The sequence below is a fragment of the Triticum aestivum genome, chromosome 3A (assembly GCF_018294505.1).
Source record: "Triticum aestivum cultivar Chinese Spring chromosome 3A, IWGSC CS RefSeq v2.1, whole genome shotgun sequence".
Taxonomy (NCBI): domain Eukaryota; kingdom Viridiplantae; phylum Streptophyta; class Magnoliopsida; order Poales; family Poaceae; genus Triticum; species Triticum aestivum.
In genome coordinates this window covers 429,917,772-429,931,841 of record NC_057800.1, presented here as the reverse complement: position 1 = coordinate 429,931,841, position 14,070 = coordinate 429,917,772, and positions in this window count along the sequence as shown.

The window sequence follows — 14,070 nt, the reverse complement described above, 5'->3', positions numbered from 1 at the left end:
CGGAAGGCCGAATTCGGGGCGCTATACATGCCTTAAGCCGGACAAAGCCGACTCCTCGCTCTAAGAGGCATAAGTCTTTAGGGACTCGAGACCTCTCGAACAGCGACCAACTCTCGTCTTATCATGACAGTCAGTTTTAGCTTTCTCTACTGAGGTGCTTGCCCAGATGAACCGGGGCACAATCGCAGTAGTTCTCCCAGTGCTACCTTAGCCGATATAGCAGAATGTAAGGTACCAAAACATGGGAGCCGGGCAAACCCAACTATTGACCCAAGACATGATTCGGAGCTGATGCATATAATGCTATAAGTTCGGGGTGCCGCACTGTCGAAAGTGTTCGGACTTCTCACGCCGTATTATGGGGTATGCTTAAGCCCCTGGCGTATTGGCCGTACCAGAGTGTACGGGTGTTGAATGTCATGAATGAACATATATATATAAAAGAATAGAGAATACGGTAATAGTCTAGTGCTATGCATTGTTTACTCAAAAAGGTGCGTTGAAGCATAATGATACAAGTAGTGCGATAAGCAAAAAGTAGGACTATTTGAAATGTCCCCTCCAAGGGCAAGCTGAGGAATGGTATTTAAAGTAGGTATTTCACTCGTTATCAGAGACCACCTGGGAATTCCATGATGTGACATAGCTTTCTGCCTCCAAGGGCAAGCTGAGGAATCGTACTACCGGACGGGGTTTCCAGAGAGTAAAGTCCTGAAAGAGAGAAAAAATAATAAGGCTGGAAGCCCCTAGTGCGGTTGAGCCGCGTTTTGGGGTGTGCCATAGTCGTGCCCCCCCATCTATGCCCATGGTATTTTCAATGCGTAATTATGTACGTGTGGCACGGATTTCGCCGTTTGGCGGGGACTGGGGTGGGGGCCGCATTGCTATGCGCGCTCGGAGCGTGCTAGGCGGTCTTGTTGCAGATTACTCCATGCGCGCTTGACCGTGTCTGGGCGTTTAATCACCGAACTGGTGGATTGCCTGAAGAGACTGCTTTGTGCTTCTGTTGCGAGGGCCGCAGTGTGCTCCTCCATGCGGAGAGAGCGCTATGTGTTTCCATTGACTGTGATGACCCCCCGAGGTCCTGGCATCTTGAGCTTGAGGTATGCATAATGCGGTACCGCATTGAATCTCGCAAATGCGGTTCGCCCGAGCAGTGCATGATAGCCACTGCGGAACGGGACTATATTGAAGATTAACTCCTCGCTTCGGAAGTTATCCGGGGATCTGAAGACCACTTCCAGTGTGACTGAGCCTGTGCAATGGGCCTCTACACCTGGTATGACGCCTTTGAAGGTCATTTTGGTGGGTTTGATCCTTGAGGGGTCTATACCCATTTTGCGCACTGTGTCCTGATAAAGCAGGTTCAGGCTGCTGCCGCCGTCCATAAGGACTCGAGTGAGGGGAAATCCGTCGATGATTGGGTCTAGGACCAGTGCGGCGAATCCGCCATGACGGATACTAGTGGGATGGTCCCTGCGATCGAAGGTGATCGGACAGGAGGACCATGGGTTGAACTTTGGGGCGACTGGCTCCAACGCATATACGTCCCTTAACACACGCTTCCGCTCCCTCTTGGGGATGTGGGTTGCGTATATCATGTTCACCGTCCGCACTTGTGGGGGGAACCTCTTCTGTCCTCCGGTGTTCGGTGGCCGAGGCTCCTCCTCGTCATCGCTATGTGACCCCTTATCTTTGTTTTCAGCATTTAACTTGCCGGCCTACTTGAACACCCAACATTCCCTGTTGGTGTAGTTGGTTGGCTTGTCGGGGGTGCCGTGTATTTGACACGAGCGATCGAGTATACGGTCCAAACTGGATGGGTCCGGGGTGCTTCTTTTGAATGGCTTTTTCCGCTGACCGGGTTTAGAGCCTCTGAATCCGGCATTGACTGTCTTATCCTCGGTATTGTCGTTGTTGATGTGGCACTTGTGTTTGTTGCGACGTGACTTGCCATTGCCATCCTTGGTATCCGAAGTACCATGGTTCTTTGATATATTATTGCTGTGAGCCAGCCAGCTGCCCTCTCCCACGGAAAAGCGGGTCATGAGTGTCGTGAGGGCTGCCATAGATTTCGGCTTTTCCTGGCCAAGGTGCCGGGCGAGCCACTCGTCGCGGATGTTGTGCTTAAAAGCTGCTAGGGCCTCTGCATCTGGACAGTCGACGATTTGATTTTTCTTTATCGGGAACCGTGTCCAGAATTGCCTGGCCGGTTCCTCTGGCTGTTGAATTATGTGGCTCAAGTCATCGGCATCTGGTGGTCTCACATAAGTGCCCTGGAAGTTGTCGAGGAATGCGGCTTCCAGATCTTCCCAATAGCCAATGGATTCTGCTGGCAGGCTGTTGAGCCAATGCCGAGCTGGTCCTTTGAGCTTGAGTGGGAGGTATTTGATGGCGTGTAGATCGTCATCGCGGGCCATGTGGATGTGCAGGAGGAACTCCTCGATCCATACCACAGGATCTGTTGTGCCGTCGTATGATTCGATATTTACGGGTTTGAAACCCTCTCGAATTTGGTGATCCATTACTTCGTCTGTGAAGCATAGGGGGTGTGCGGAGCCTCTGTACTGGGATATGTCGTGACGCAGCTCAAATGAGTCTTGTCCATTGTGTTCGGCCCGGTCGGATTTACTTTTACTGTATCTGGCGTGACGGTTATCGTCTCGTGTAGTGGCGCACCCTCGTGATCCATAGATCGATCTTGCGTGTTTTGCTTTGTCCTCCAATACGTCTCGCAGGTCTAGCGTGTTTCCCCGTGCCTTGACATTTTTATTTGAGTGGCGTCGGGGTGCGGGCTGAGCTTTTGGTTGAAATGCCTCTCTGTCGCGGCCACGAGGTGGCCGATCAGCCGCGTCATACGCTGGAGATGTAGGTTTTAATGCTTCCTCCTCCAGTCGGGGTAGCAACCTGTGCTTTGGGTAACTCTTGGAGGGGTGTTCGAGTTCATATTCCTCGACCGCAAGGACTTCAGTCCATCTGTCAGCTAGCAAATCTTGATTAGCTTGAAGCTGTTGTTGCTTTTTCTTAAGGCTATTTGCCGTGGCTATAAGCTGGCGCTTGAAGCGCTCTTGCTCGACGGGATCCTCAGGCACGACAAATTCTTCATCGTCGAGGCTTGCCTCGTCTTCGGAGGGAGGCATGTAATTATCATCCTCCGCCTCTCCATCTGCCGCTCTCTCGGGAGGGCTAGCTTCTCCATCCTCCTGCTCTAAATCTTGCTGGAGGGGATTGTTGTCATCTTCGGCACTGTCCAGAGTGCTATTATCTCCTGTGCCGGTATCACCGCTTTTGCTTTGGCGAGAATTAGAGTGGCACCGCTGACGTCGGCGCTTGGGTTGCTTCTTGGAGGGGTCATCCTCCGCTGTCCCGTCGCCATTGCCTTCTTTGGGTGTGTCCACCATGTATATATCATATGATGAGGTGGTTGTCTAGTGCCCTGTGGGCAGTGGTTCCTGTTCGTCTCCCGCATCGTCGTCCATACCGTCGATGTCTTCAGAGTCGAAGTCGAGCGTGTCGGTCAAATCATCGACAGTGGCTACTAAGTGGGTGGTGGGTGGGCGGCGAATTTCTTCGTCATCCGCATCCCAATCCTGCCGGACATAGTTTGGTCAGGACTCTCCTGTCAAGGAGAGAGACCTTAATGAGTTCAGTATGTCGCCGAAGGGCGAGTGCTGAAAGATATCCGCGGAGGTGAACTCCATGATCTGCGCCTAGTCGGATTCGATAGGCACGGGCGCAGGTGGTTCAGAGTCCGTGGCCGGGGAAGAATCCGGCAGTTCGGCGTCATGGCTCCCTTGAAGGATAAGGTCGATACTCGGCTTGATCGCCGCTAAGGATGCAGCCTCCGTGGCGGGGTCTATCCACCCATCCATGGATGGCGCGATTGGCTCCGAATTGAGGGTCGGAGCAGTTGGCAGTGCGATCTCCTGAACACTATCCGATGGTAGAGCTAAATCATGATCATCGTGACTGTGTGGCGCACTCGGCAAGGGCTCGAATCCGTCGAAGATCAAGTCCCCGTGGATATCGGCCGTGTAGTTTAAGTTTCCAAATCTGATCTGGTGGCCAGGGGCGTAACTCTCGATCTGCTCCAGATGGCCAAGCGAGTTGACCCGCAGTGCGAAGCCGCCGAATACAAAGATCTGTCCAGGGAGAAAAGTCTTACCCTGGACCGCATCGCTATCGATGATTGAAGGAGCCATCAAGCCTAATGATGACGACATAGAGGAACTCTCAATGAAAGCACCAATGTCGGTGTCAAAACCAGCGGATCTCGGGTAGGGGGTCCCGAACTATGCGTCTAGGCGGATGGTAACAGGAGGCAGGGGACACGATGTTTACCCAGGTTCGGGCCCTCTTGATGGAGGTAAAACCCTACGCCCTGCTTGATTGTTCTTGATAATATGAGTAGTACAAGAGTTGATCTACCACGAGATCGAAGAGGCTAAACCCTAAAAGCTAGCCTATGGTATGATTGTTGTTGTTCGTCCTACGGACTAAACCCTCTGGTTTATATAGACACCAGAGGGGGCTAGGGTTACACAGAGTCGGTTACAAGGAAGGAGATCTACATATCCGTATTGCCAAGCTTGCCTTCCACGCCAAGGAGAGTCACATCCGGACACGGGACGAAGTCTTCAATCTTGTATCTTCATAGTCCAACAGTCCGGCCAAAGGATATAGTCCGGCTATCCGGATACCCCCTAATCCAGGACCCTCAGGAGTCCTACTCCTACTAGGAGGAGGACTCCTCCTCCTGGTGCGCCCTACAGGGCCGGTCGGCCTCCCCCCTTGCTCCTTTATATATGGGGGCAGGAGGGCACCCTAGAACACACAAGTTGATCATTGATCCCTTAGCCGTGTGTGGTGCCCCCCTCCACCATAATTCACCTCGATCATATCATAGTGATGCTTAGGAGAAGCCTTGCGTCGGTAGCAACATCATCACCGTCATCACGCCGTCGTACTGAAAAAACTCTCCCGTGAAGCTCTGTTGGATCAGAGTTCGTGGGACGTCATCGAGCTGAATGTGTGCTGAACTCGGAGGTGTCGTGCGTTCTGTACTTGGATCGTTCGGATCATGAAGACGTTCGACTACATCAACCGCGTTCTCATAACGCTTCCGCTTATGGTCTACGAGGGTACGTGGACGCTACTCTTCCCTCTCATTGCTATGCATCGCCATGATCTTGCGTGTGCGTAGGAATTTTTTTGAAATTACTATGTTCCCCAACATTACTTGTGTAGGTGTGAGAATTGACAAGATCCGATACCAATTATGCTTTTTCCTTGTTACATTATTGAGTGATCATTGATCCATTTTCAACATTGGTACATTTGGTCTAGTTCTTCTCTTTCTCCCACTCACATTTGCTCGAGTCTTGTGATGGATAGGCAAGGCATTTCACCTTCGGTCTACACCAACAACGACGAGTTCGATGCCAAGAAAAACTCCACCGACGCCAAGATGCAAGCTCAAATGGAGAAGATCAAAGCCCTCATCAAGTCCTACAAGCAATCTTCCTCATCTTCGAGATGACGCTCAAGTACACATGCTTCCAAGCTACCATCTTCGGCAAGGTCACATCGGCATCGACACCATCACCACCACGAACGTGAAGGTCAAGAGATCAACACCAAAAACCGCTCAATGACTTCACCATCTCCCTTGGCATCTTCGCCAAGCAACTTCAAGGCATCTTCGCCTTCGGATATACGGCATCTTCGCCAACAAGCACCTCAAGACTACGCTCAAGATAAGCTCCCCAAGCTCAAGTCCGCGACTTCCACGAGCTACTACGACCTCGTAACTTACCATGAGATTCCTTTCTATGGGACTCTAGAACCCGAGGAGTATCTCGAGTGGGAGCGTTTGATGGACGACTACCTCAAGCTACATCAAGTTCCTCCCGAAGATCAAGTGAAGTGCTCCACAAGAAACCTCCACGACTACGTGTCCACATGGTAGCTTCACACACCTTCGGAGACCTACGACATGAGTTGGCCCAAGACGAAGAGAGCTATGCGGCAAGAGTTCGTGCCTCCAACCTACACGGAACAACTTCTACGCCAATTGGAGAACACCATCCAAGGATCCAAGTCCATCGACGAGTACTTCAAGAAGATGAAGCATGCCTTGCGACGAGCCAGCGTGGACGACCCCATTTCAATGAAGTTCCACTTCATGATGGGATTGCACAACGACATCTCCAAGACGATCTTCCTCGAGAACTACAAGTCCCTCGACGACAACTACATTGGTGCTCTCAAGGCAGAACAAGAACTCATGAAGGCCAAGGCTTCTCCACCCCAAGCTCACTTTGCGATGACCAAGCTCCATGAGAACGAGCATGAGGCTAGTACCACCACGATGTCCAAGCCTGATGAGTTCCAAGACGATGCTCCCAAGTTCGACTTCACCGCCATCCCTCTTTGTGGCATTGATGGTCCCGAGTCTACTTTGACTCTTTTTCAAGACGGTGCGATGACGACTACGACTATGGAGCCAATCAAGGAACATGCTTTGGAGGCGAGCGACAAGGTGGTGAGCAAGGATGATGCTTCCATCTTAGGAGGCGAGAGTGATGATGTGCCATCTTCGGCCTTCATCCACGGCGACGACAACGAGATGGTTGAGCATGGGATTCTCCCTTCGACCACAGCGACGTATGATGACTTGAGTGACTTTAGCCACCATATTGAGAGTGAGAGTGACTTCACCACTAGCCCCATATATGATGTGTTGCCCCAATTCCCATGTGAGGAGAGCCATAATCCCCACCACTTGAGTGAGATGAGTGACTCCACCATATGTGACATTGAGTGCACCTATTTTGAGGGAGTGGGTGAACCACCACATAGAGAGAGTGTGTGTGATAGTTGATAGGGCATCTGAGGCCACTTCGATTTCTAACGACTTAACCTCTACCTCTATTATGTCTTCTCATTTGGTGCTAGGTCCCATATATGATGACGCACCGATTCGCGACGACTACGTCCTTCCTTTGGAGAAGACGATGGCCATAGTGGAATATGATGCACCCCCCACATGGTTCCATCAAGATGAAGATGACCACCATTTGGTCTTTGCCACCTCACCTACACTACATGAGTGGAATGACATAGGTAACAAAGGTGAAGGTGATGCTCTAGTCCCACTAGTGGACATTCTTGACATTGATTGCTTGCATGATGTTGATCAACCTATTACCATGCTTCATGCTAGTTCGACTTCCCCATGTGATGATTTATTGCCCATCTATGATGAGTATGATGATTGCCATGTGGAGTCTATTAGTTGTGATGCCATCTTACATAGGATTTCTTGTGACAATTCTCTAGGTCACATCGTGTTTGACAATCCGCTTGACTTGTCATATGCTATGCATGAGATCAACAATATGTCATATTTGCAATCTCATCGTAGTGACTATGCATGTGCCATTAAAATTAACCCAATTTGCACTTATTGCATAGATGACAAGCCCATGGTTATTGGCATTTGTTTTTCTTGTGATGATATTAATATGCTCCCTTTTCATCATTTATCTCATATGCCATGCCATGACTACCTAGTTTCGGATATGCATTGTTTTGGATGTTGTTCCACTTCTTCACATCATGTTTCCAATATTACTCATGAGGAGACCCTCATAGTTTCCTCATACATTTTAGGAGATTTTGATCCATCCCATCCATTACATGATCCTCATACTTATGTGCACAATATGCTCCCCATGAATGAAAATGCTATTGATGTGCCATTTACTTGTATGCTAAATTTGTGTCCCCACCATGTCATACATAATAACTATGCTTTCATGATGGATGACATGTTATTATACCATGCATCAAATTTCTTTGAGCAATGCTTATCTTGCACTAACTCACACGTGCACATACACATCAAGATGGATGATGTGTACATTTACCACACACAATTTCTTCCATTTGTGTATTTGTTGTGTAGGTACCCATGCTTACTTGTCAACCTCACAATCCCATGAGTTGACAAAACGAGCTTTACAGAGCATTGATGACTTGGGATCCCATGGATTGCCTTTCCCACCGCTCTCTTCGCGCAAATACTTCACGCATTTCTTCTACATGTCCCTCACTTGGCTATGGGTTATTGTCCATTACATATTATATGCCCATCTTGCCATGTTCACTTTGCATGATATTCTCATTCCTATGCCTTTGCCATGCATTTGTGACCCATGCTTTGCATTACACATGATGATTGATTCTAGTACTTGTATGTGTATTTGCAAGCTTGGTGGAGATATTACTTGTTATTGCCATGTTCCATCTATGACCCATTCCTATGATGATACTATGATCTTGCTTTGTGTTCGTGCTTGCGATATGTCATGTGCATTGTCTATCCCTATTAATTGCTCACATGACATGATTGCCATGATTTCCCCTAGTGTGTTGCATCTTCGCTCCACTAGTTTGCACGACATGATTGATATGCTTGCCTATGTTGCATCACCCATGATTCATACTTGCTCATTTCTTGCGGTTGATGACAACCACCTGCATGATTTGCACATGCTTGTTATTGCTTCTTGTCATATATCTCCATATATTGCCTCTCTCATGCTAGATGATTTGCCATGTATTGAGTGCAACTATGCCTTTAGTCTTGATAATGAGTTTGCCCCCATAGCATTCTCACATATATTTGGAGATTATGACATATTCCTTGTGAAGCATGCTTGTCTTACCTCTTTGCACCATATACCTAGTGCCATGAATATAGCCATTGTTGCATCATAGTATTCATGCACTTGTGCTTCTAATGGTTATGTGCAAGAAAAGAGAACCATCGTGATGGATGATGTGTTTATCTACCATGCGCATGCATTCTTTCTTTTGTTGTGTGCATGTGTAGGATACTTGGACTTTGTATCGACTTCCACTTCATGTGAGTTGACCATTTGAGCTCTTGAGAGCGAACCACCTTCTACCACAACAATTCTACATCGCACTTGCTTGTGTTTCGGCATTGTGAAGGATGCACAAGGACATGCTTTCAAGGTGATATCCTTCTCTTCTGAGAACCCCCAAACCATGAGCATGGATATTATGGATCATACTACTTGTTTTGCTTTCCCCATGAGACTTATTGCTCACCTTGGACCACTTGATTGCACACTTGTTAGAGATCTTGCTTCGAATTGTCATTTTTCACCATTCCATGCATCATGATATATATGCCTTGTTTTGCATCCAATTCTTGGATTACTTGCTCCTCTCATATGTTTGGTTGCAACAATGTCATCACTTCACATATGCCATGTCCCATTGCTTGTCACATGATTGACTTGATTGCCTCACACATGACGAACAATTGCTCTTTCTATTGTGTTGAGTGACACACTATCTTCACTACACCCTATGCACGTTATGCTTGGATTGTCTTATACTTGTCCCATGTGTTTAGACACTTCATTTTATTTGGTGTTGTGAATGTTTCTTATGCCTACCATCGACCATTTGTCAAGTGCTTTATGCATGATTGTTATGATCTTGAGGTAGATGCTTATTCTCTTGACACACATATTTGCATCACTACCTCACTATTGCATACTTGTCCCCATGATTTCTTTGCTTGTGCTCGATTGATATGCTTACATGCCATATCACAATCCTTTGTCACACCATATGCTTTGCATGATGACGACACTTGTTTGGTGAATCACCTCTTGAATGCTTGGTTTTGCACTAACGCTAACCACATTTATTTTTCCAAGTGTTTGTTGTCCTTACTCCTTTTGAAGGAATCACAAGACGGTGCGACATTGGAGAGTGCCCATTCCGAGCTTCAAGACGACGAGTACTTGGTGAACGTCCACTTCTACATGGCGAAACCATCTCTTTCCCATGGTGATTTGGTTTTCGATCCGAGGTCGGATCTTTCCCAAGGGGGGGGGATGATGCGGAGCATCCTATGGACATCACCATGTCAAGAGTCCGTTCGGCGAGTGACACGTGTGACACCTACTTCACATACACAAAGGTGAATCATCTCCTTTACACGTGCTCACTTGACCCCTTCGAGGATGGTATACTACTTGACACTTCTCCCGTGTGCATGCATAGGTATTGTCGGAGCTTCATGGATGTTGAGGAGGAGTGCAAGCACCAAGGAACAACTACACCATCCGCGAGGGAAGCCTGGAAGTGACAACAGAAGACGGAGCTGCTGAAGCTACAGCGGCCGGACATCCGGCGCGTGGGCAGCCGCGCAGGAGCTGCCCCAACAGTCGACCGAACAAGCTTCAGCGGCCGGACATCCGGCGCCAGCCCCGGACATCCGGCGCCTCCCGACAGCTCGGACATCCGGCATCTCCCCCGAATATCCGGCACCGACGTATCTAGAGAGCAACTGAACCTCCACTTCAGCCCGGGCATCCGGTCGAGACCCCGGACATCCAGCTCGTCCCGAAACCCTGGACATCTGACCCCCAGCCCGGACGTCTGGCACCTGCGCATGGCTAACCGGGCCAAAGGCCCATGTATCCCCTCCTCACTTACCCCTTCGTGGCCCTAGACTATATATACTCCTCCACCTCCTTCTAGTTGGGGTTAGCAAAGGATTAGCTCATTTAGAGATAGAGCTTTGCTCATCCATACGGATCTACTCCACGAGAGAGACCGTGGCCTCTACGGAGAAGATCCACCTTGGATTCAAGACCCCTCATGGGAAGATCCCCTCGTGGATTCAAGACCTCCTCACAGAGATGAACTAGTTACCCTACGTATCGTCCTTTGTTGGTTTTGGATCGTGTATCTCTTTGTCTTTCGAGGATCTAGCATATGTGTGATCGCTTCTTGTCTATTTGAGTGTTTCCTCTCGTTTCCCCTCGTGATTTCCCTCGCATTTCCCCTCGTGTTCTTCGTGTTCTTCATAGGATCCCCTCCAATCATGAAAGATCGAGCGTCTAGGGTTCTACCCTACATCATACAGTGTACTGACTAAGTTCCAAATTTAACCTGGTGGCTCCAAGGACAAAACTTCACTAGTCCCATGAAAGTACTGCAGTTGGGAAGTTATGACATTATTTTGGGCATGGACTGGTTAGAAAATGGGGAGTGATGGACAGTCCGTGAAATTGCAAGGAGTGCTACCCAGTCAGACCTCAGAGCTGAAGGGAATGCCTGTAGAAGAGTTACTGAAATGGGATAAGGGAAATGATATTGTGGCAGTGGCTTTAATTCATCTTGTGTATGAGAAAGAGGACAAACATGACTTTCCTGAACCTATCAAAGAATTGCTCCAACAATATACTGATGTTTTCACTGACCCAAAAACTCTACCTCCTCGCAGACAGATTGATCATGCTATTAATCTGGTTCCTGGGGTTGTACCTATTAATAGTAGACCTTATAGGTATTCTCCTTTGTAGAAGGATGAAATTGGAAGTCAAGTAGCTGAGATGATGAAGGTAGGTCTCATTACAACCAGTTTGAGCCCTTTTGCCTCTTGAGTGTTGCTAGTTAAGAAAAAGGATGGAACATGGAGGTTTTGTGTAGATTATAGAAAACTCAATGCTCTGACAATCAAAAGCAGATTTCCCTTGCCAGTCATAGATGAACTACTAGATGAACTGGCTAGAGCAAAATGATTTTCTAAATTGGATTTGAGAGCTGGATATCATCAAATTAGAATGGTCCCTGAAGATGAATATAAAACAGCCTTTAAAACACATCATGGTCAATTCCAGTTCAGAGTAGTGCCCTTTGGGTTAGCAACTGCTCCTGGCACTTTTCAGTGTATGATGAATTTCTTATTTCCTGGCAGAAAGAAGGTTCTCTCCTTTATGGATGACATACTTGTTTTCAGTAAGACCTTGGAAGATCATCTCAAAGATTTTAGAGAAGTGCTAACAGTACTGAGAGAAAATCAGTTTTATGTAAAAGAGAGTAAATGTTCCTTTGGGCAGCAGTCTTTGGAATATTTAGGGCATGTGATCTTTGATAAAGGTGTGGCCACTGACCCCTCAAAAACTTCTGCTATGTTGGATTGGCATGTACCCAGTAATGTAACTTAGCTCAGATGATTTCTTGGACTCACTAGGTACTATAGAAAATTTGTCCAGAATTATGGGATTATAGCAAAACCCTTGACAATGTTGTTGAAGAAGCAGTCATTTCTTTGGTCAGAGGAAGCTCAAAATGCTTTTGAACAGTTAAAGCAAGCAATGGCCTCCACTCCAGTTCTAGCTCTACCTGATTTGACAAGCAATTTTGTGTGGAAACCGATGCATGTGACTCTGGAGTTGGAGCTGTGCTTACCCAAGAGGGACATCCTATGGCTTTTTACAGCAAAGCATTGGGTCAGAAAAACCAGAAATTGTCAATTTATGAAAAAGAGTTGCTCGCAATTATGATGGCTATAGATAAGTGGAGGTCTTATTTGTCCAGAGGCCCTTTTGTAATCAAGACAGATCACCAGAGCTTATGTCACTTGGGAGATCAAGTTCTAACTTCAGAGCTGCAGAGAAAGGCCATGACCAAATTAGTGGGACTACAATTCACAATTCAATACAAGAAAGGGGTGGAGAACACAGTGGCAGATGCACTGTCTAGGGTAGCTCACTTGTTTCCAATGCATGCCATATCCACTTCACAACCTGTTTGGATTCAAGAGGTTTTAAATTCTTACTCTGTGGATTCTGTAGCTCAAGAAATGCTACAGAAATTGGCTATTGATACAAATGCTTGCCCTGGGTTTACATTGCAGGAGGGAATTCTGAAACATAATGATAAAATCTGGATTGGAGCTAATGTGGGGTTGCAAACCAGTCTGATACAAGCCTTTCACTCTACTCCTGTAGGAGGTCATTCTGGAGTTCTCCCTACTTATTTCAGAGTCAAGCACCTATTCAGTTGGCAAGGTATGAAACTGATGTGGAAAACTTTGTGAAGCAGTGTGCTATTTGTCAACAAGCAAAGCATGAGCTGTGTAAATCTCCTGGATTGCTAAAACCCTTACCAATACCTGAAGGGCCCTGGCAGTCCATCAGCATGGATTTCATAGAAGGGTTGCCCGAATCTGAAGGACACAACTCTATTTTGGTGGTGGCTGATAGATTTACTAAAGTAAGTCATTTTATACCTCTCAAACATCCATTCACTGCTGCTGGAGTGGCCAAAGCATTTCTTCAGAACGTTGATAGGCTGCATGGGCTACCCCTGTCTATAGTGTTTACAAGTGCATTTTGGAAAGAGCTTTTCAGAGTATGGGACACTGAATTGCAAATGAGTACAGCTTATCATCCACAAACTGATGCCAGACTGAATGTGTGAATCAGTGTTTGGAGATGTATCTCAGATGTGCAGTTCATGATTGTTCTGCCAAGTGGAAACAGTGGCTGCCACAGGCTGAATTCTGGTACAATTCCACATTTCACTCCTCTTTAGGTTGTTCTCCTTACAAAGCACTGTATAGAGATGAGCCTAACATAGGTCAGTTGGCAAACTCATCAAATCTCTCAATCCTGATGTTTCTAGTTGGATTTCAGCTCAGTCAGAACACACTGCCACTCTGAAAGAACATTTACATAGAGCTCAAGTTAAGTACAAGCACTATGCAAATAAAAACAGATCTCCTCGAGAATTTATGGTGGGGGAACAGGTGTACTTGAGGTTGCAGCCGTATGCTCAGTCGTGAGTGGTCAATAGACCCTGTCCCAAATTGGCTCTCAAATTTTTCGGTACCGTCCAGGTTTTGGAAAAAAGTTGGGTTAGCAGCTTACAAACTGGAGCTACCGAAAGGCAGTCAAGTTCATCCAGTTTTCCATGTATCACAGTTGGAGTCCCATGTGCCGGATCACACTCCGGTGTTTACTGTGTTGCCTAAACCGTTAGATATCTCAGTGCCTGGAGTGATACCTGAGATCTTGGATCGCAGATTGGTGAAAAAAAGAAACACATCACACTTACAAGCTTTGATCAAGTGGTCGAATGTTCCAGCTTCAGCGGCAACCTGGGAAGATTACGAAGTGCTCAAGGTCAAGTTTCCTGATGCACCAGCATGGGGACACGCCGGTTCTCAAG